The sequence below is a fragment of the Coccinella septempunctata genome, chromosome 1, assembly GCF_907165205.1.
Source record: "Coccinella septempunctata chromosome 1, icCocSept1.1, whole genome shotgun sequence".
NCBI lineage: Eukaryota > Metazoa > Arthropoda > Insecta > Coleoptera > Coccinellidae > Coccinella > Coccinella septempunctata.
Window position 1 is genome coordinate 51,199,927 of NC_058189.1, and position 23,527 is coordinate 51,223,453.

Sequence of the window (23,527 nt, forward strand, 5' to 3'; positions counted from 1 at the left end):
CATCTTGTCTCTGGCCTGTGTCGTCTTAAGCACAGAACTTCTTAAGCGGAAAGAGGTAATATAAAGAAGAAGGGAGAATATGTTGTTTATATCGAATTTGATTTGAATTCCTACTAGGGAAGAGTGCTTTTATTGCCAATAATGCAGTTTCTGCATTATCATTTAGAATAAATAAATATTTTTCAAATAATAGCCAAAGAACAGAAATTGAAAAATTCACAATTCGATTTGCTGTCTAATGACAACGACAGATGACTCAACCATCAGCGATATTCTATTTTTGCGACAACAAAATTAATGACGTCACGCTTAAAGACGCTTTAAGACATCGATTAAGACGCTTAATCGCCAAAATATGGCTCAAAGTCTATTGTGACAAATATAGATACAGAATATTTTTCTTCGTTTCTTTTCTGTCCTTGGCAACTGAGGGACTGAAGGATTTCTTTTTGGTCCTCGCGTTTGTTAACTTTCCCATTTTCAGTCAAACTCTTGGCTTCTACCACTCCTGAACAAGATCGATTTCTGACTGTAGTACTCCAATAGAGCTTGAACATTCTAATATCTGATATCTGGGATATAGAAATGTTTCTCTGGCAAGAGTGTGAAAGTTATAAAAATAATGTAGATTGTTTCAAATTTTTTATCCCGAATAGTCCTGACGCATGTATAAGTCGGTTCTGTAAACATATATACTCCATTCACTTTTATTTTAGCACTCGGTTGGCCATGAAATAATTTTCTCAAGTATTTGTAACTAGAACGGAGTAAGGTTGGCACTCATGAAATATCAATTAATATTACAAAAATGCCAAAAGTGATTGAAAAAGAGAGAAGACAGGGTTTCAGGAAGTGCTCTTTAGAATTCAGGTCCGCTCATTCAAATAGAAGGTAACCCTGATATTCAAATATCTATAATATATCAGACGGTATCGAACAAATTTAATGTAAGTGAATTTATATAAAGTTTCATTTGAACCTAAACGACTCATATTTAAGCTGAATGTTTCCACAATCAGAAAGATTTCGAATGAAGAGGATGACAAAGAATTTCCTTCAATTAGGAGACCCAATGAAAAAGTGATCCTGGCATTTGGGAATTTTTATTTTAGGGTGAACGAATGCGAAAAGTTACTACATGATTTTCGATTAATATCATCGTAGAATGAGTTCCAGAAAATTAATTTACTTAATTTTCATTTGAGTTGTCCTATTCATTGTAAATCTCTTAAGGGATCAATAAATATATGATTATTATTATTATATCAAGGTATTAAAAATAAACAGCCATAAAGTTTTTCTGTCATAATTGTTAATTCATGTCAAATTTTTGTTGAAAGGTGAAGTTTCTCTTGCCTTGAAACTCCCTTTAATTATTTTGACTTCCATGGATGCAAGATGATTTTTGTTGAAGAGTAATATTTTTGTAATTATCCTTTAATCCCATTTTCCACCACTGCAGCAGATCCATTTCTTCTTCGGGTTGTTTTTTTTTAACTCTACAACTGATGTAACGTCTTCAACGTTTAGCCGAAGAATATAACCAACATTAACTCTCTTCAAACTACTGCATATTATGTGTCAATAATTCAATTTTCTTCTTGTTTCCTCTAGTATTTTCCATGCAAATAATTACGTTTGGTATGCCATCAATCAATTATGTTCGTCACATATTTTCCGAAGTGATTCGACAATATGATAAAATACGTAATTACTGAGACTTTTATGTAGAACGGACATAATACCCCTGATTTAAAACCTAAAAATGTTTTGATAAGCGTACAACCCAATTTTTCATACTACTATACAGAGGGGAATGTGTCAAATTTCCTTGGCCAACCGAGTGCTAAAATAAAAGTGAATGGAGTATATGTAATTCCCAACTATACAGATATTACAAAATTCTCAAGGAGCTTTTTGTCAACAATTGACAACCACTTGACAAACGTGTCACCTTAGATTACTAAAACAGCATTGCTCGCGATACAACGCAACTGAAGTTGCCGTTTCATAGACGATGAAACGATGTCCATTCATATTTTCATATCATCCCCGTAAGATCGATATAATTTCCTCAATATACATCCTAGAGTAGGTACTGAAGTTTTAAATTGGTTCGTTAGCAACCCACATATTTATGATTAAAAGATCAGATTTTGATCGAGAGTCATTGTGATCGGTAGCCATAAGCGACCTTCCCGACTTTCGTCTGAAATCCGAGACGATTACCCTAAAAGATTCGCATTTTTTTTTCGGTAAACCTAAACTGGGTCCGTGCAGAGCTGCTTAACATGCAACATGAGAAGGAGTTAAATTAAGCAAACGAGTTTTCGCACTGTCGGCTTCCACCGATATATTTCGGTTGATTATTCACAATTTACTCAAACCCTAACGGAATTATTTCTTGAACCTGATACAGCGGGAACGGACTCTTTTGGTAGATCTTTTTTGTATTGTTCATATTCCAAGAATTATGCTTGAAATGATAACATGTACTGACTAAGGTAATTATGTAGTTATATAAAAGCTGACAGCGACGATCAGCCACAAAACATCAACCTTCAATATTTTATAGCCTATTTCACATACAATGAGTTTATCCTGTTAAATCTTCAAGAACACTTGCTTGCTTTGAGTAAAAAATAATACTTTCGTCTCGTTGCTGGTATAAAAATCTTTTGGGACAAATATTCCAATAAATACAGATACGTGGAAGAAACGTTGTATTGTTCAATTAACGCTACTATAATTTATCGTTGGATAACTGCAAAATGTTGTTAGGAAATACGTTTCATCCATAGCAGCGTTACCACCTCACGTTTATTTTAGGTTTGTTACACGTAGAAAGTATCCTCTTTGTAATCAAAATTTCAACGAAATAACGATGCAAATTTATTTTGAAATCACGTTGTTAAGATACGAACAATGTTTTTTTGTCTTGTCATATAAAGTTGTTAACCCACGATTAAATATGTATTTTTCATTCATCCCGCTTTTGTTATCTATGGACATTAACTATGAATTATTCCATCCATACATTAGTGGGGAAAATTAAGGGATCAGAAAAAAACTTCAAATTTTAAGGTGCTTCAACAGGCTGTAACTTGGAGAAAAATCATCGTAGAGTAATTTGGAGAAAATGCATTGGAGCCTCAAGGTTTTTCTTTTTAGGTCTGAACTTCATTTTTTTTTCAATTAATCTTGAGAAAAACACTGACAACAACATTTTTTCATTTTTTTGGTTGTCCTCTTAAGTCTACGGAATTCAGAAAATTTTCTTCAACCTAATCACCACATGAACCGAATAACCTGTTAATTCAGCTTCAATTTCGTTTCTTTAAAACTTCGATACGATCATTTTTTGCGGAGATATTGGACTTGGAAAAGGATCATTTTGTCTTTGATAAATAATATCACAGTTGCCAATGCTCGCATTGAGAGTTCAAGGTGGTTTCTAAAAACTTAAATAAATTCTCTTCAACAATAAGCCATTGTTTTTCGAAAAAAAAATGTCAATCCTGCCATGATTTTGAAAAAGCAACAAAAAAAGCGATTTTGGTTGCTTTTTGGTAAATCAAGTTGATTGAGTTCAACATACCCCACAAAGTGTCGATTCAATCCAGTCAGCTGTTTTTTGCTTTACTCCATAAAATTTTCGTAAAAATTGAAGGATCACACTTTCCGTACCTACTGGAAAGCTCATAATTAAAAAATAAATCTTGACAAATACTTTTTTCAATGACTTCAGAAAATTTAAGAAAATAATTAGCGCCGGCATTAGCTTTTTGTTTCAAAAAAAAAATAGCTTACCGTTGTAGAGGATTTATTTAAGTTTTCGGAAACTACCTTCAACTTTCAGTGCTTTCATTGGTTGCTGAGATATTGAGCGTCAAAGACAAAATGATACTTTTCAAGTCAAAAACCAATAAATCCGCGAAAAATGATCGTATCGATGTCTTAAGAAGACAAAATTGAAGCTTAATGAACACGTTATGCGATGCACATGGTCATTAAATCGAAAAAAATCTTTTGGAGTCTGTCGACTGAAAAGAAAAACCAAAAAATTGTTCAAATGTTGTTGGTTTTCTCAAGATAAAGTGAAAAAAAATAGATTTTTTTATGATCAGACCTTAAGACTTGGCTAAGATTCGCTTTTTTTAATGACTCTACGATGATTTTTTTCCGAGTTACAATCTGTTGAAAATCACCTAAAACTTCGAAATTTTTTTCTGATCCTTTAATTTTTTCGCTTAGTAACACAATGTTTCTTGAACTGGAACAGGTGTTTCTATTTTATAACTTCACTGCAAAACAATTAGATGACTTTATCCATTGGGAATTCAATAAGAATATTAGTGGGGGATAAAGAGGAAATTCAACGTTGATGTAACGTTTCCTACATTATATTGATTAAACGTTGAGTACACTTTTCATATTGGTGATAGAAGTTACCGGTTATTGAATAGTTTGATGTAATGTTCCTTACTCCCTATTGAATATACATACATTGTTAAAGCACGATAAGGACACATTTCGTTACGGTGGTTAGATCAACACATTCTTGAAAGTTTCATATTCAATGTTGATGTGACATTTCTTACTCACTATTCCTAAGTAGTTATAGAAATATGTAGCAGTAGTAGTAAGAAGCTTATTACTTTGAGCCAGTACGATGAGGAATCGTATATTAGTGGCTACAGTAACAGGTTGTTGAATGGTTTCTGATTCAACGTTGTTCTAATGTTTCTTACTCGTTATTGAGTAAACGTTGTAAAAGAACAATAAGGGCCTGTTTCTTATTGGTGGCTCTGGTAACGAATCGAATCATATTCGTTAATTATAGATTTGATTTGATGCGGTTGATTTTAGGTTAGTAATAATACACTATTTACACTATATCTAATATACTATTCAATGTCTCACACATACATACATAAACGTAGAAAACACGTGAATGTGTTTACTGGGATTCAGGCGCAGGAACAGTGCCCCAATTTCTATTAGTCTTTCTTCCTATTTCGCTTTTTCCTTAATGGCATCTTTTCTCGTCGGCCAATTTCCCCAACTGCAAGACGTCCCTTCGGGCGTAATTTATTATCATTTCACTTCTGATTATTCAAAACAAATAACCTTCGGAGTTTCTCATTTTCTCAATAGGTCCCGAGACCGCGGGACCCCATTTGCCTTTTCTCTAGGCCAATAAATCACATAGTCCCATCACACGGTGAGCGTGTGCAATTCTTCACTTGTTCGAGACGCTTTTTTACCTGTTGGACGCCTGTTTGTGAGAGACCGATGATGTCTCTCTTCCTCGAATTTATAGCCATAAAATCACCTGCGTTTGTTCGAGAACACCCGGTGATTATGGATGAAACCAGTGACGGATCGATTGTAAATATTGCCGGCCATGGATGTGTGTAAGATCGCATTGAACGATGAGGATCCATCATCGGTGGCACCATTGGCCTATTTGTGACACCAACTTCCACCCTTGGTTATCTGCTCCTTGAAGAGTATAGAAATTCGAAATGGAATGAAATGACACGGGCATGATAATGTATCGGCTTCATTAAAAGGATAATAAGGAAGAAATGTGGGAACGAAAACCAGCCAATTTTATGATAGATTGATCTGAACTATTTCCTCAGGCACGAAAACCAGTTCATTATTGGACGAAGTGCAGAATTGGCTCCCAACAAAGTTCGAACTGATTCCGGGACTAGTGAAAAAACGCCTTTTTCGTAGGGTCAGTTCTGAACCAGTTTTGAATCAGTAAAATAATCAAGTATCGCTTGGAAGCGAGCCATTGTTCTTCGTGCGTTGTATTGTATATATTGAATTGTATTATATTGTATATCGTGTGGGATATTGTGAATTTAGATCGGTAGACCGACTCGCCAGATATCTGTCAACGATCGAAAGAGCGTATGAGCCTGAATTCACGGTCCATGCCAGAACAGTTCAAAATCGGTTCAATGATGTTGTGGAAAGCTACGCGCGGGCTCACTGTTAAAAAAATGAATGTGCGTCTGTTTTGAGCCGATATAGAACCATCGAAAAAACGAACCAAGACAGGCATATATAATAGAGACTGATTCAGAATTGCGCGAACAAAACTAAAGTATATTATGGTTCTCGACCAGAACTGATAAAGATCAACCTTAGGAAATATGTGCACAAGATTCGTTCAGCTGTTACATTACTTACTTTTTTTTAATTATATTTGTGCCTTTCGGATGCTTTATGCATTTTAAAACATTGTATTTTCAAGGAAAATTTCGATATTATTCAGTCATTTTTTCGTGTTCTGTGCTTACATTTATGGTTCCGTCATAGAACGCCTCCACTACCATTGTGTTCTGCGATAGTGTCAAAGTTTTATGTCACTTCTATGACTACGTTCGGCCAGTAAACACCGGTACAGAGCGAGTAGAACTAGAGTTTTATCACAGATCAGCTAGGGCTAATGGAGCCTGTACAAATTGGCAATTTTTGAATGAACGAAAGACAAATGTCAACCACAAAAATCATGGGAAAAATTTGAATTTGAACGCAGTTTGTTCGAAAATGTATATGAATAGATAATTCTCAGTGTGGATTAAACGGAAATTCTACAGTTTTATGAATAGTTTGTTTATAAGTTGTTTTTTTATGGTTTGTCTCGTTTCATAACCCTACTTCTACACAAACTCCTTTCGCGCCCCACCTTGGGAGCTGGGGCTCATAGAGTTGATTCCGAAAACTCTACTCCTTCTAGAACGAAAGACAACTATTGACACTTTTTGTTCTGAAACTGCGTGCCCGAACGACTCGGAACAAAAAGTGCTGATAGAGTCTACTGGCCGAACGCACATTATGTGTAGTCTCACATACAAAATAAATAAAAATACAATAATAGTTGAGGCGTTCTGTGACGAAACCATAAATATAATGCAAATTTTATTCCACATTACTAGGATTTGAGAGGCGGCGAACTTCCAAGGATTTTGAAAATTTTAAAATGCTCAAATCAACCGGACGGCCCAAATATGACATAGACATATAGTCTATGAAATATAATTACAAAAAAATACGTTTCCATTGTGGGCGTTTAGTTAATATTTATATGGTTACAAAACGTTTCTGAACTCGTCTATTTAATTTGAATGGACGAGTTCAGGAAAGTTCGTCAACCTTGTAAATGTAAATAATAGAAAAAAACTCTTTCAATGGAAACGCATTCTTTTAGAATTATATATTTGTGCCTTTCGGTTTCTTTCATCATTTCACAATCCTTGGAATGTCCCCGACTCTCAAACCCAAGTGATATACATATATGAAAAAAAAATTATATTGAATTTTCAGGGTGCGTTTTGACATTATTCAGGCGTTTTTTTCACCTTGTAAATTCAATATAATTTTTTTTAATCTCTTTTAGGTTTGAGAGCCGGGGACATTTCAAGGATTGGAAAATGATGAAAGCAACCGAAAGGCACAAATATAATTTAAAAAAAAAACCTTTCCACTGAAAGAGTTTTTTGTATTTTTTACAAGGTTGGCAATCGTTCCTGAACTGGTCCATTGAACAAAAAACATTGAATTCGAAATCTGACTATTCTCTCTCAATTTATTTCGAATATTTCCAAACTCTTGTACCTTCGATTTCTCATACCTATGTAGCTTTTTTAAGGCGATGATATCCTCAAACTTGAAAAAAACCTATGATGATCAGTGCCAAGACGCATCCTTAAAAAGAAACCTGCTAAAAACTCCTTTTTCCTAAGTGATACATTAAAAATTCTATGAAATTTTCAAGTAATCAAAGAAGTTCAAACTTAAAAATATTACATTTAGTTATCACAATAACCGTATAAAAATATTCACTTTTATAAAAAGCTTACTGAATAAAATTCATAAATATTTTTTCGAAATAATTGACGCCGCATACTAAAGGTAAGCGCACATACATCGGCATCGGACGGACGGCATGGAAGGAACGGCACGGCAGCGGCGGAATTTTTATGAAGGTATCGCACATATAACATCGGAATCGCCGGAGGAATAGATAAGTTGCGAATATGTCTTCAAGCGGTGAGGAACTAGCGTTTGTTCTGGAGGAAGAAGAGTTTCAAAAGCGAAGGAAGCGTAGACGAATGTGGATACATGACATATGTAAAAAAGGAAGGATTTTGGAGAATATGTTTATTTCCGGACTTGATGAAGGACGAAAAAAAAATGGTTGCTATAATTTCTGTCACTTAAATTGTACAATTTATTATACTTTTGTACGCGCAGTATTAAGTTCTCCTGAAAACTCATGCTTCTGCCGTGAATTTGTATTTCGTATGACTACCCGTACAAGCCGCTGCATGTAGAGACTTGGAAAATGACGCAGATACCGCGGCAATCTCCGATTGGTATCGCACATATGTCGGGATCGGCCGGCACAGCACGCATCGGTTGGAATTCGATTCTCGTTCCTCAATTCCGTCGGATGCGATGCGATGCGATGCCTGCCGTCCGCACATATGTGCGTTGCTCCATTCAGTTCCATTGAAAGTAATTTATTCCGATCCGTACCGTCCGTCCGATGCCGTTTTATGTGCGCTTACCTTTAAACGTAATGAACAAATCACTCCAACCTAGATAGTATTCATCGTCAACTAAGGACGATGTTCAAGAATTGGGAAACAATTTGTTCATTTCAACAAATTGACATTCAAAATTTCATATCCCTAGGTCCATTAGTTGTAGGCTTTGCGTAGAAAATTTCTCCCAACTTCAAAAAAATTAGGAGAATGACCTTTAAATTCGGCATATTTAAATAGAAAACACTATAATTTCAACAATTTATCACCAGGTACCACAATAATAAACATCAATTTGGGATCATTTACAGTTCGAATACCGGGATTTTTCTTGTGGCTATCAAATTACTAACCGAATCGTAATCCAAGAAAGGCATAAAAATGCTAATGTTACAATAATTTCATTACTTCGGTGAAACCGATTGATAGACAAACATGGCCAGAGGCCGATCCTGTATCCGAGACTCTTTCATCAGCAACACCCTGTGATTATGGGTCGGACGATGTCTTACTAAAATAGAGAAATATCACTTCCACAAAACAGGTCACAATTTCGGTTCACCTTAATGATACCTACAAGGAGTATTATAAGAAACGGCTTGGTTTAATTTATGTCCATCCAATTTACCGCTGATATTTATGTTTCTTCATTCTCCTGAAAGCTAATGATATATCGTTGAAAATTGTTGGATTTCGATTATTGTTTGTATTGGGTATGTAATTGTGAATGAACAAATCACTCAATTATTGGGAATCGATGACAAAAAAATGAGGTTGAGGTTCTAGACCCTACCTTTTCCAATTGGCCGTGAACGATTCTCTATGGAATCTGTGCTTAAACAGGGTATCCCAAATTACTTGATATTGGCTGTTTCTGGTACTCCTATACTAAATAGGTAAAAACTCGATATTCGTGAAATGTCCATTAGTAGAAACCTTTTCAGGATATCTTCAAAATTTTGATATTTTATCGATTTCGAAAATGTGCCATAACTTCTTTATTCTCGAAAATATCTTAAAACTATAAAAACTTTACCAAAATATACCAGATACCAGAAGATTTGTGTCCTTCGTTTCTGTTAAAAAGGATTGAAAATGAAGGATTACTAGGATTAGATACCCAATATGTACCCATTAGCCTCAGTCTGAAAGCAAGCTTCAAAATAATCCTCTAATGGCCAGTTTCATAATTATACTTAAAGTTCCTTTGATTTCAAAGCTTCGTTTAGTCCTTCTCAAAATTACACTAAAGAAAGTTTTATGCTCGAAGGGAATTTGAAATTAATTATAAAACTGGCCGAAAAATAGATAATAATTCCTTCAACACCTTCAAGCGATCAGGATTTTCAAAAATACTTTTCGCAGTCACAAAAATGCTATTTACAAAATTTTTGCTCATGAGGATACATGGAAATTTTCAGGTTCTTTGTTCATCTGTGAACTAAACAAAGCAGCAAATGAAGTGGTATAGCTGAAAAATTGTCTAAGTTTGACTGGTTATATAACTTCGACATTACTTTGATGATTATGGATTTTCACCCCGAGATGCCTCATCCTTCGCCTATATGCCACTGGTAAAGGGTAATTTTTTTTGATCTCTTCTTATAGTAGAGGCTATGAATGTAAGGAAGCCAAAAAATTTCGTTTTTTGGCAATGAAATTAGGAATGGTAGAGGAGTTCACAAAGTCACAAAGTTTTTTTTGTGTTGGGTGCATTGTGGTCAACACCTCGTTATGTCTTTGCTACTTTTCGGATACAATGCGAAATGGAAATATTGTCATTTTATGAAATCATCTCTTTTTCTTGAAATTCTTGCTATAACTTCGCCGATGTGTATACAGGGTGAGTCTTTGACTCGTTCAAATATCTTACCAGTAGATTCTTGAGTTCAAAAGAAACACTTTTTCCTAAACCTTCTTTTCTGATTCGGCACTGATAAAAGATAGAGTCATTTTAAGTTTTCATAATGAGCTGTGTGCCACCCCTTTAAAAAAAAAATAACTTCAGAATAACTAGCTAAATCTGTGACATTACACATCTGTGGATCTTTTAAACAGAGTTGTATTCAGCTAGAGTACCCAGTTTTTCAAACTGCACTAATACTTTTATTATACAAAACGTTCAAATATTGTTCAGAGAGCGTCCAACTAAGTTTCAAGAGTTTGAATTTTTGGTATTTTTATGGTACCTTAGTAATGGTCATAATGAGAAAACTGGAAGATGTGGGTGATATCTTGTATTCAAGAAGATTCATCAAATAAATGAAAAACTGTATTCCGAAATTCATTAATTCGATGAAACCATTTGTGAGATGGAACTGAAAATAACATTTTTTTATGGTTTTTCAACAGCCTGTAACTTTGAAACCGAGCAGATTCGGAAAAAATGGTAATTGAAAAAGTGTTTTTTTTTTACCTCAAGAATCTACTGTTAGAATATTTGTACAAGTTAAAGACTCACCCTGTATAGTGGGTGCTCTCAAAGGTGAGGCTTTTTTTGACAGAAAGTAGAAGTCATTAGAATAAGTCATTTCATCAAAACAATATTCAAGATGGCTGAGCTACAACCCCTAGAATTTCGATAAAATTTCATTGAATTTCGAGTACGGGACTGTGGAAGGTGACTGCAGCATCGGAAAAACGAAACAAAACATATGGCTGGACAATAAATGGTCCAGTGCATCCGAGTCTATCGGATTCGTTGCCATCAGGTCACTGATTGTTATATCATGCGGTTTGGGGAGAAAAGAGTAGAAAAATAAGACAGTTTTTTTTCAAGTCCTCCTATTGACAAAGTCCATTTATTGTTACCCTTTTTCACCCCATTTTTACGACGATTGTTGAAGGGTTCGAACAAGAAGAAGATTGTGATGAGCATTGTGAAAAAATGGCACTTAATCCTACGTATTTTTCCGTGAGTTGGTATCGAGATATTTTTAAAAATAGTTGAAGTTAAAATAATGAGATTAATGTGGCGTGATTATGAGGTACGTGATAAAAAATCGAGAAAAAACCTTAATTTTATTTGATATTTCCAACTTCATCCAATTGGGTTGATGTCTGGGTATCTAGGAGGATTTCAATACAATAAAAGGATGTTGCTTTTTTTGATATTCGATGAGGCAACACATATCGCCCACAAACACAAATTGTGCACTTCCTGTTACCTTTAAAACTGTAGTTCTGAAAAAAATGTAGAAATTGTTACTGAAAATTTTATGTTTCTCCTTGCAGTTGATCATTTTAGTTAGGTATAGGAATAGGTGTCATATTTAGATATTTTTGATGCAGTTCAAACGGTATCTGCCATTTCTATAAAAACGCCAATTTAACGAGTAAAACTGAATTTCATAAAATATCATCCCGAGAAACAATTTCTTTCTATTCGAATACTAATATGTCTATACTTGTATCTGAAAAAACTACTCAATGCTATTTTGGCAATGTATGCTTCTATAGTATGTTTCACATTCACCAATAATATACTCAATGCTATATCTATTTCTTCATTTGTATAGGAAATGGTTGCAGAAATACTTAAGAGTGATATTATCAGCAGTTTCAATGCAAGCATTAACATAATCCCCCAAAATAGGTAAATCCGGCGATAATACTTCCTACCACTTCTTCAAGTGATCCGAAAAATTCTAAAAACCTCTCAAAGACCCTCGAGACCAACAGATAAGTGTAGAAAGCGTACGATCCCAGGTGAATATCATCTTCTCTGAAAGGCGAAATAACATCCGAGGCTGAGAGTCGTGAACAAAAGCCACAAAAACAAAAATATTCCAGGTATCCCCGACGAAAAGAATCGCAGAACAATCGTTAACTCCCGGCAAGCTGGACTATTACCTCGAAGCCATCTACAATTAGTTCTTTTCAAGCAGCAAATTTATTTGTGCCAAGTGACAGCGGGATCCCGGTTGTGAATGTCTCACTTTTACGGCCGCAAATGCCTTTGAGTCGATGACGAGCAGGCCTGTATATTGGAAATGTGAAGTATGATGGGTGAGAGATGGTTATAACGAGATGAGGAATTTATTGCTTTGCTCTCGGGTTATCGATATGGAAGGGTTGTGGTCGAAGGCTCGTGCCAAAGGTGAAACTCTCAAAATGAGGTTCTTGAGACCCAATGTTTGGGTGAGGTCACGTTTCGAGTTATTGTTGGGCGAGACCAAATACAGAAAGAAGCAACACTTTGTAGTTTTACTTCAGTCTGGCTTTCAATCATGATACAGATTTTTTCTTTTGAAATATAGATATCAAAAGAATCATGATGTTACATGAGAACAGAGATAAAAAACCATCCTCTAACTCCCGTAACTGTGTATAATAACCATTCACTTTTATTCAAGCACTCGGTTGGCCATGGAAATATGACACATTCCACTCTGTATAGTACGAAAATGTGGGATTAAGAGGCTTGTCAAAACTTTTTTGTTTTAAATCAGCGCTTTGTTGTCCGTTCTACGTAAAAGTCTCAGTATTGCGTATTTTATCACAATCGAATCGAATCACTTCGGAGAATATGAAGTCGAAAATATGTGACGAACATAATTGACGTTTGTACAAACTGATTGAAGGCATACCAAATCTAGTTATTTGCATGGAAAATACAAGAGATTAGTTTTTAAATATATTTATTTTTGCAATGGAAAAAATTGAATTATTGACACATAATTTGTAGAAGCTAATGTTGGTGATCTTCTTTGGCTAAAGGTTGAATACGGTACACCAGTTCTAGATTTCAAAAATTCAAAAATATCAACCTGAAGATGAAATGCATATGATGCAGTGGTTGGGTATGGGTATATCTCGAAGGAATTAACGGATAATTACAAGAATAATAAATTCCTCAACAAAAATCATCTTGCATCAATGGAATAATTAAAGGAAGTTCAAAGGCAAGAGGAACTTCACTTTCAAAGAAAAATGAGACATGAATTATCAGGACAACTGGCTCTTATTGACGGCTGTCTATTTTTAATACTTTGATATAATAATAATAATTTATATATTAATTGATCCCAAGACATTCACAATGTATAGGACAAGTCAAATGAAAAATAGAAAAATTAATACCTGAAACAAAAACCGTTAAACGTTTGAAAGCGGTTGATGTGGTAAGATATCTAGGATGTAATTTTGAAGATTATTGATCACAATATATGAAAAATATTGTGTCTGATAGGGCTCTAAGAATGATCGGATTTTTCAAGAGAAATATCCAACCTACAATAAAAATCATATACATTGTCCATGTAAGAAGCATCCTGGAATACTCCTTTGTTGTGTGGTCAGCTTTTTATAGAGAACAGCAAAATAAAACCCTGAATTGAACCGATATTAACCCAATGAAAACATAATTAAAAAATACTGATATTTTTCCACGAATTGATAAAATGTTAGTTGTATTTGTTTTGTATCGCTTTGTAAAACATCTGTTCTTGTTCAAGTGTTTTTGATTGATTATTTCGCACCACGTTTGTTTTGCATTTAGGATTTTGAAAAAATCTGGAGCAGTCTGAATGATTTCATTTTTTATTTCTATACCAAATTTTTGTTACAGAATTAATGAATTATTGGTGTGTCCATGTGTCATTTTTCTTTCAATGAATTATTATTTCCTGGTATGAGTAGGTACACCTTTTTGGAAAAGGGAAGGAAATTGGAATTGAATATTTTAATTGCATTTTTTTTCATTTTTAGTGTTTGAATTTGAATCATTTTGAACATATTTTTTTATCACCTACATGATGCTAATAACTTCTCACCTCATAACTTCAGAGGAAGCAATACCGATTTAATCTTTCAAGGGTGTATTTATCAGAATTTCGGTATCATAAACTATATTTCTCATAAGTAATTGAGAAGTAAGATTGGGAGATATATATATATATTCTTTTGAAAAAGAGTGTTACAAACTTTTACAATCTGAAAATAACAATGAAGCGGGTGTAAAGAAATGGAACAAGAGACAGATCCTAAAAACCTGTTTCTCGTTCCAGATTGGGAGATATAACGGGCCCATTTTGTAGTCCTCTCTTTGAAAATATGAACTCCTTCAGTCGGGTCTCAATTTTTTGCAATTTTGAGAAAAAGTCCAATCGACGAATAATTTCAGAAGTTAAGGAAAAAAATACTCTCTGTATCAGAGCCGCCTAAAATACTTAAAGGGGGTTTGAATCTTCATTATATTTATACAGCGTGAGTCTTTGACTCGTACAAATATTTTAATAGTCGATTATCGAGGTCGAAAGAAACACTTTTTTACCAATTTTTTCGAATCGGCACGGTTTCATCGAATGAAATAAATTTCAGAATATAGTTTTTCATTTACTTGATGAATCTTTTTTGAATAGAAGTCATCAGCCTCGTCTTCCAATTCTCTGATGTGCCATTTTCGAGTAATTTGATGTTCAACAATTCGGCTGAAAACAAATTCGTTTAAAAGATCCAGAGATGTCTAGTTTTTCCTGTATTTTTGATCAACCAAAAATGATTGAAATGTCAACAACCTAAAAACATTTAAAAATCTCAAAAGAGTGCTGCATGCGACTTCTTCCCCTGAGGCAAAGAGCTTAAGAATGACCTGTCACTTCAAAATTGATCCCTTATGTTGTGGAGGAATTTTTAAATGGGTCTAATCAATTCTAGAGCGGCCATCAACAGCGACGTTCCTTGGAACACCCGACGCAGTTCATGTCTTCGTCTGGAATCAGATGGAAAGTGTTCCTTGTTCAGCGATTTATGGGAGTAATGAAGACAATATTTGCATTTAACGCGCACGCGAGGCAAACGACCGGTCCATTTTGGCCTTCGGCTACTCCATAAAATTCATGAGAGAGGATAGGATTATTCGGCTGATGGGTCTGCAGCAACAAGAGCTCACCACAGCCTCACAAAACGGTTTAAAGCTACACCGGAAGTTGCTTTTGTTGTGCCAGAAGGTACGCTGATGAAGATTTCGAAAATGCGATGGCTGAAAGTAAAGACCACAAAAGATGGGGTTCGAATACACAGAAATTTTAGAACACATAGAAACTTTAGCGAATGCTGAGGTCTGAGATGCAGTTGGTAGGTATACTACGAACAGTTAATGAAGAGTAGTCACAACTTTAACTGTTTCTTATTCGCATTGAACTCAAGTTCAATTCTTCTTGAGTTCAATGGTTATTCGTCAATGAAGTATGCCTACGGTTTCGTTGAAGTTATTTTAGTATTGTCACTCATAATTTATATAAATGGAAAAGTCCATCTGGAATGGAGAAGACATGAAGATTTCTTTTCCATTATCCAAGGTCTTCAAACATCGTCGACAGACCCTGCCACTACTCAAGCAGCGAATAACCGAAGGTAAACGTTTTCATAACGTTTATTATTAACTATTTTAACCTTGGAATTAAACTACTTTATTGAAAAAAACAAGTATAAACTTGCTTCTTCTAGTTCATTTGGTCGACGAAGTAGTACATATTTATAATACAATAAATGATCTACGGCATTTGGCATGAATATACAATAACTCTCCTTATTTCATGGTGGGATCCTCTAGAGTGTTTCTTCACTCTTCACTTCTTATCCTTATATCTTACATTTATTGTTGGTGTTGGCATTCAAAATGTTACGAACTCGCATTCAAGCTATATTCTTTGTAGCTATCAGTTCATGTTCATCACTTTATTATCATTATTTTTTCATTATTTTCCAAATGAAGAAATCGTCTAACACTGTTCAACTTCGGGGAAAAATATTTTACCAATACATTCAAAAATACATATCCCATCGAGTTTCCTGAATTATTTCATTGAATTGAATCAGGTTCCTATATTTTAGAGTTTGTTAGGTACATCTTTTGACCAACAGGGAATAAAAGTTTGATATTTGGTACGCAGTGTTACTTGATATACAGGGTGAGTATATGACAGAAATACGCAACCGTATCAATTCGGCATCACGGGCATTTTGGAAGCTAAAGGACAAAGTGTTTCTAAATCAAGACCTCAATCTGAAGACCAAGACAGCTGTTCACAAAGCATTGGTCCTCTCAACGCTTCTTTATGGAAGCGAAAGCTGGACGCCCTACAGGCGACATATTAAACAGCTTGAACGAACCCAATAGCGGATGCATAGCGGTTGGTTCCACAAAGTTTCGAATGTAGAAGTCTTGCAACGCGCGAGTTGTACAACAATTGAGACTCAAGTAACCGGGGCCCGACTCATTCTGAGGATGCAAGACACTAAGACACAAGACTCCCCAAAATAACTCTGTATGGCGAATTCACAGATGGAAGCCCGGAAACCAGGAGGCCAGTGTATTCGGTTTAAGGGTATACTACATCAATCCCTAAAAATCAGTTAATGCCAATCATAACTGGGAACAACTAGCGTTAGACAGGTCAGGTCACAGTGGAGGTCTTTGGAACACAGTTATAATGGAGACTCGAGAAGGATACAGGGGCGGCCAGATCTGGTTGGTGACTATCCATGCCCGGAGTGTTGGAGGATCTTTAGGTCACGGTTGGGTCTCTTCAGTCACAGGAGGACACACAGTCTCAATTAGGACTAAGAAATTATAAGTCTGTTCGCACCGTTTTTTTTGTGTGTCTTTTTGTAGATTTATTCCCGGTAACGGGATCAGGAATGATGATGATGAGTATTTGAGTCGTTCAAATTTTTTAACAGTAGATTCGTGAGGTCAAAAGAAACACTATATTATACCATTTTTTCTGATTCGGCCTGATAAAAAGATATAGCCATTTTAAGTTGTCATAATGCGCTATGCCAGCCCTGGAAAAACAAAAATTCTCTTCAGAATAACCAGCTAAATATGGGACCTACTCATCTGTGAATCTTTCAAGAGTTGCATTCAGTCAAAGGACCCAATTTTTCAAATTTGACAGATACTTTTTAATTTTTGAACATCAAATTAAACGAGAAAATATGAAGAATACCTTATTTTTAAATCTTCAAATATTCATTAGATAGAGTTTTTAGTTTCAGGAGTTGGGTTCCTTGAATTTTGGGTATTTTTATGGTACGTAATGGTCACAATGTGAACTTGGAGACGTGGGTGATTGTGTGATATCTTGTGTTACATAAAGATTCATCAAATGAATGAAAAACTATATTCCGAAATTCATTTCATCCGATAAAACTGTTTGTGCGATAGAACTAAAAATTTTTTTTATGGTTTTTCAACAGCCTGTATTTTTTAAACCGAGCCGATTCGGAAAAAGCGATATAGGAAACAAGTATATCTTTTGACATCAAGAATCTACTGTTTAAATATTTGTACGAGTCAAAGACTCACCCTGTCATTAAAAAACGTTACCATTAAAAAAATTGAGATCATATCTCAAATTTGGAAAATGCTGAATAACATTTTATTATATCAAAAAAAGCGTCATTCGAACTATTAATCGATTTGTTCGAGCATATGATATTTACGACCAAAAAATTTCAATTAATTGAATTTATTTGATGTTGTAGACTCGCACTGGCTGAAACAGTTAAGTTGATGCCTTTCTGATAATAGTAGGGATAAAAAATTTGTCAGCGTAATCCGATTATAAATTATAACCCATCATCATTTATTGTCAATATTTCTTCCGACATACCAAAATTACCCATCAATTAACATCGATACCACCAGAGCCGCACCAATATCTGACCGGTTGTGTCAATGACATCGAAATCCGTAACAGAGTTCTCAACGAGAAATTCCATGAATATTAAATAAAAAATTATACAAATCCCAACACAAGCTGCCGAACAATTATTCGTCACTTAATCGCTTGGGAATACCTGTTCCAACCTCCGAAAGAGTCCCTTCGTAAAGTCATCCACACATGACTTCTTGCCAATTAACGGCTCTATCCCGACCGGCAATAAAAACCAGAATGAAAACATCGGAACATTAACACATTTTACATCTTAATAGCGTCTAGCCCCCCCTTATTTAAATAAATAATTTGGTTGACGTTCGAAAAAGTCGCAGGATAATATCGTAATGTAAGTCGGGCACAATACGAACGTGCTCTGGCACTAATACGCCGGTTTTGGAAATTAGAGCTGAAAGGCGAAAGTGGCCGAGGTGATATGTTTTCACGTCAGGCCTATTTAACCGTGTGTAATCGTAACAAAAGTTTACTGTGATGGATAGACTTGTAACCGTCGACTTTAGACCAAGGCTCTCATGCAGAGACCACTGGAAGGATATGTGTCATCGGACAATGTGGGATAACCAACCGTTGAGCTTGTGGAGAATTTGATTCTGCCATTTTTAAGGATTCGAAAGATGTTTTGTGGATTGGTGATACATTAATGGAACGATTTCCAGATTGGATCTGGAAAAAATCACTTGGTCGCCCAAAATTTCCAGAAATGTGACGCCAAAATTTGGAATTGCTGCATCAGCGAGCGGTAACGAACAGAGCAGTGGTTAGTCAACCGATCAAATCCAATTCTTCAATTTTCAAGAGATATGGACTTTCTCAAGCTTACGGAGCTTGGCCTCGAAGGTGTAGACTATGCCGATGACATACTAGGATGTATTGATATCTATAGTTAGCCTAGACTAGTTCCATGCATAGAAAAAATATTGCGTTACCATAGCAACGAACAATAAGTCATTAGGAGTGTCAGTGTGAAGTTTGAGGTCAAAAAAGTAAACCAGAGTTACGCAATAAATTAAAAGAAAGAAGATGTCCGCCGAAATTGTGAAAATCGAAAAATTGGAGTATCGAGCCATCATCAAGTACCTGTATTTAAGAGGGTTAAGAGGTGAGCAGATTTACGTAGATATGCTTAATATCCTTGGTGATTGATGTCCTTCGTATGCGGAAAAATTGGACTGCAAGCTTCAAAAGAGGTAAATTTTGCTTTGAAGATGGTGACCGATCGGGAAGGCCAGTTTCTGTGTCAGTCCCCGAAAATATCGATGCAGTTCATGACATGATTTTATCAGACCGCCGAATTGGGCTGAAACGGATATCTGAAGCACTGAATATTTCATACGAACGCGTTCATCATATAGTTCACGTCAATTTGAACATGAGAAAAATTGGTGCGAAATGGATCCCCAATTGTTTGAATGTAGACCAAAAGCGTGCAAGGGTAGAAGCATCGCGTTCGATCTGTACTCGATTTGAAAACGATGTAGACTTCTTAAACCGAATTGTTATTATGGATGAGACTTGGGTACATTTCTATGATCCAGAAACAAAGCAACAATCGATGGAATGGACACTCTGGTTCTCCAAGACCTAAGAACTTTCGTGTCCAAAAATCTGTTGGAAAAGTGCTTGCTTCAGTTTTTTGGGATTGCCATGGAGTAATCATGATTCATTTTTCGGATAAGGGTAGAACAATAACCGGAGATTACTATTCGACATTGCTGACCACTTTACGGGAAAAAATTAAAGAGAAAAGTTCGTGATTTAGGGTTCGAATTACTAGAACACCCCCTTATTCGCCAGATTTGGCTCCATCCTCTCTCCTCAACTGAAAAAAGTTTAAAAGCTCGTAAGTTTTCTTCCAACGAGGGGGTCATGAAAGCTGTGGAGGTCTGGTTTGAAGAACAAGAAGAAACTGAACATTTACACAACCAAGACCACAGTAACTCGGAAAAACCCTTCCCAGCTATGAAATCCATCTCGTTGTGTGGAGATAAGGTAGAATGAAAGTCTGGAGTCAAATATCTGAGATAAAACCTAGAGAGCAAGCTTCTGTGGAATAAGCAGAAATACCTACTGCTAGTAGTGCAAAATGACTTGATAGTGTGCAGAAAACTATCCGTTAAGACTGGGGCTTCAACCCTAAAACACTGCGATAGATGTACGTCATGATTGGGAGACCAATAGTTACCTATAGAGCAGTAGTCTGGTTTATTAAAGCAAAGCAGAGGAGCACGAGAAGAATACTCAACAGGGCTTGCCTGTACGCCAAGCCTTGAAAAATGAAAAAAAAACTGCCCAACTAGAGCAAGTGAGGTAATGACGGATATAACTTCTTCACATCTAGTTTTCGATAGGGTAGCCCATGAAGCCATCCTCAGAATATATAGGGAAGGTACAGGTAATGAGAGAATTAGAAGTCAGAGAGCCTGCTCCTTTCTAAAAATCTCATCCTTGAACCTGCCTAGTGATGTTATGATTAAAAAATTAAGCATAGAGAAAAAATTCAACGGAATGATATGTTGAAGAAAAGAATGGGAAAAGCAATACTAACCCTGCTTATCTTCATCGAGGAATCATCTCCCTGAGTCCTTTGCATTTGTTTATAGACACCCTATATGGTTTAAAAATCACGACAGAGGCTGCCGCTGGAATATACGATGCAAACATGAAGTGCTCACTATCGTAGATTCCTGCACGAGTGTTTTTTAGGCAGACATACTTGCAATCGAAAGATGCATAGACTTGAACCTAGAAAAATACTATCAAGGATGTGACATGGTGATCCATTCTGTATTCAAGCCGATATCAAATCACTGAACTCCTATGTCATCGATCCAATCCTGATATGGGAGTGTTGAAGGAAACTCAATGAAATAGGCAAGAAAAACTAGGTTTCGTTAGTTTGGGTCCTTGGGCACTCTTCAAAGGAAACAAGGAGCACAAACGCCACTTACTGACCCAGAGACTTTCTATGGTATAGGAAGATGCACCTATAAGAAAAAGTTTCTGGAGAAGGAAGAAAGCAAAGAAGAAAAACACTGGAGGAATCTTTCAGGAATGGAACTCTGGAGCTTAAGGGCGACCTGTAGATTGCGCCTTGCCAAACTATAAACTATGAACTACTCAAGTAGAACCACCTGCTGAAAAGGCAGATCTATGACATGTAGCTGATATCCTAAGAAATGAGTAATGTCAGGTTTATCTACCTTTTGTAGGGTTCGTAGTTGTTTTTCGATAAACAAAGAAGGAATGTAATCGTTCTGCAGTCCTTATGTAGCTTGTGAAATCTGCCTACTCCTTTGCTTCAGATTACATCCAAAAGTTGGAGAGATGGCTTTGATGCCACCGTGAAGACGAAAAGTACTGTTGAATCTAGGACTAAGTTGAGCCTCAGAGCAAAGGAAGGACTGAAATAGTTTTTGTTCTTGACAGATTCTTCACTCAACCTGCTTATACTACCGAGATGAAAATCAATCTGTGCACACCAATAGGATTCTATAGAATTCAAGGTCTATATCTGGTCAACGAAGACAACAAGGTACTATCATTCGCAAAACTAAAGGTATGCTTTTTGTTAGAATCTTAGGGATCATTGATGTTAGAATCAATGAGAAAATATGTGAATGACAACATTGAACCCGCGTTGAAATGAAAATTGTCACAACTAATGTTCAAGTTTAGAGTTTAAACTAGCTATAACCATTGCAATAGCAATTTATATCTATTGTTGTACCTTTTTATGTCATCAATATACGAAAAAAAACATTGGGAATGACCGGGATATTTCTTAATTACCTCACGTAACACATCATCAAAATGGCCACTTCTGGGACCGCTAGTGACTGAATCGACCGTGGCAGTCTCAACATCGTGTAAGTCGTGTCCCTTTGTCTGGCAGAACTAAACGATTTCGGCCGCATAATGTTGTACTTCGAGTTTTTTCAACGCATTCAGCGGAACTGCCACTTTTTGACATTCGGCGATCGGTCCTCTCCATTATAATTGAACCGGTTGCTTGTGGTCTTATAATGTCATCGCAGTGTCAATGCGATCTGAGCGGGGAACCGATAATTTTCGTAAAATATATCTGCCATATCTTCAGAGCGTTCTGTGATTCGGTGACACATTGGTGGTTCCAGAAGGAATTCGTTTGAATGACGGATTATACTCTTGGGAAGGTTGTTGCCATGTTTTGATGAAGCATTTGCAATATGTCAGAGTTAAATGTGACATATACTCCATTCACATTTATTTTAGCAGTCGGTTGGCCATGAAATAATTTTCTCAAGTTTTTGTAACTAGAACGGAGTAAGGTTGGCACTCATGAAATGTCGTTAATGTCATAACGCCGTTGTCAAAACTAATATAAATTTTTTTACGAATATGCCGAAAATGATTGAAAAAAGAGACAGGGTTTCAGGAAGTGCTATTTAGAATTCAGGTCCGCTCATTCAAATAGTTCTCCCTGATATTCTAAAATCCACTATACGTCAGATGGTAGCGAACATATTCAATGCAAGAGAATTTATATAATGTTTCATCTGAATCTAAAAGACTTATATATCAGCTGAATATTTCCACAATCAGAAAGATTGTGAATGAAGAATTTCCTTTTATTGGGAGACCCAAAAAAGTGGTGGCATTTGAGAATTTCATATTTGAGTGAATTAATCCGAAAAGTTTACTACAGGATTTTCGATGAATGTCATCGTTGAATAAGTTCCCGAAAGTTGATTTGTCTATTTTTCATTTGACTTCTTATACATTGTAAATGTGTTAAGGTATCAATAAATACCTAATTATTATTATTATATCAATGTATTAAGATGAACAGCCACAAATACGCGCCAGTTGTCCTGTTGATTGTTTATTCATGTGAAATTTTCGTTCAAAGGTGAAGTTCATCTCGACTTGAAACTTCCTTTAATTCCTTTCACTTATATTGATGCAAGATGATTTTTTTTTGAAGAATTTAACATTCTTGTAATTATCTGTTAATTCCTTCGGGAGATACCCATTCCCAACCACTGGATCATATGCATCTTCGGGTTAATATTTTTGAAATCTACAACTTATGTAACGTATTCAAACTTTCGATATTCAGATCTATGAGGGATATATTTATGATCTTTGAAGACATAAAGGCACCAAAAGTTGAACATACTTCCTCCCAGGACCAAGGGGAGGATAACCTAGGAAACATTAATTATGTCACTAAAGAAGCCACGAAAACATTGAACCCTTAAGTAGAAATTAATTTCTTAATGGGCGTTTTTTTTG